Genomic DNA, 527 nt, shown 5'->3' with positions numbered 1-527 from the left:
ATGCTTGCCTTGCAAGCACAAGGCCCTGAGTTCGATCCCCAGTACCGCAAAAAAAAAAAAAAAAAAAAAAAAAAAAAAGGCCCTATGGATGCCCCGACTGTGGCCTCGGGTTTGCCTACACCTCCCTGCTGGCCATCCATAGGCGCACACATGCGAGAAACCCTACCCCTGCCCCAACTGCGGGCCCCGCTTCACCTGCTCTTCCCTGCGCCTGTCACAGGCACATTCCCTCTGACAGCCAGCCCTTCCCCTGCCCTGAGGGTGGCAAAAGCTTCAAGCGCAAGTACACCCTGGAAGCACACCAGTGAGTGCATCGCCCTGGTGGCAAAAGGCTGACATGGCAGCAGGCTGCAGCAGGGTGTTCTGAGCATGGCTCTGCCTTTGGAGGCCAGGATTCCCCAATCCATTTCCGGTACTTTCCAGATATATTTCAAGAGTGTGTATTCCTAAACTGTACGGTGCTAAAAATGAAACTTTTTTTTTTTTTTTTTTTTTTTGCGGTGCTGGGGATCAAACCCAGGGTCCTG

The sequence above is a fragment of the Sciurus vulgaris genome, assembly GCF_902686455.1.
Source record: "Sciurus vulgaris genome assembly, chromosome: 18".
Classification (NCBI taxonomy): Eukaryota; Metazoa; Chordata; class Mammalia; order Rodentia; family Sciuridae; genus Sciurus; species Sciurus vulgaris.
The sequence above is the reverse complement of the archived record's forward strand: the minus strand, read 5'-3'. Positions refer to the sequence as shown.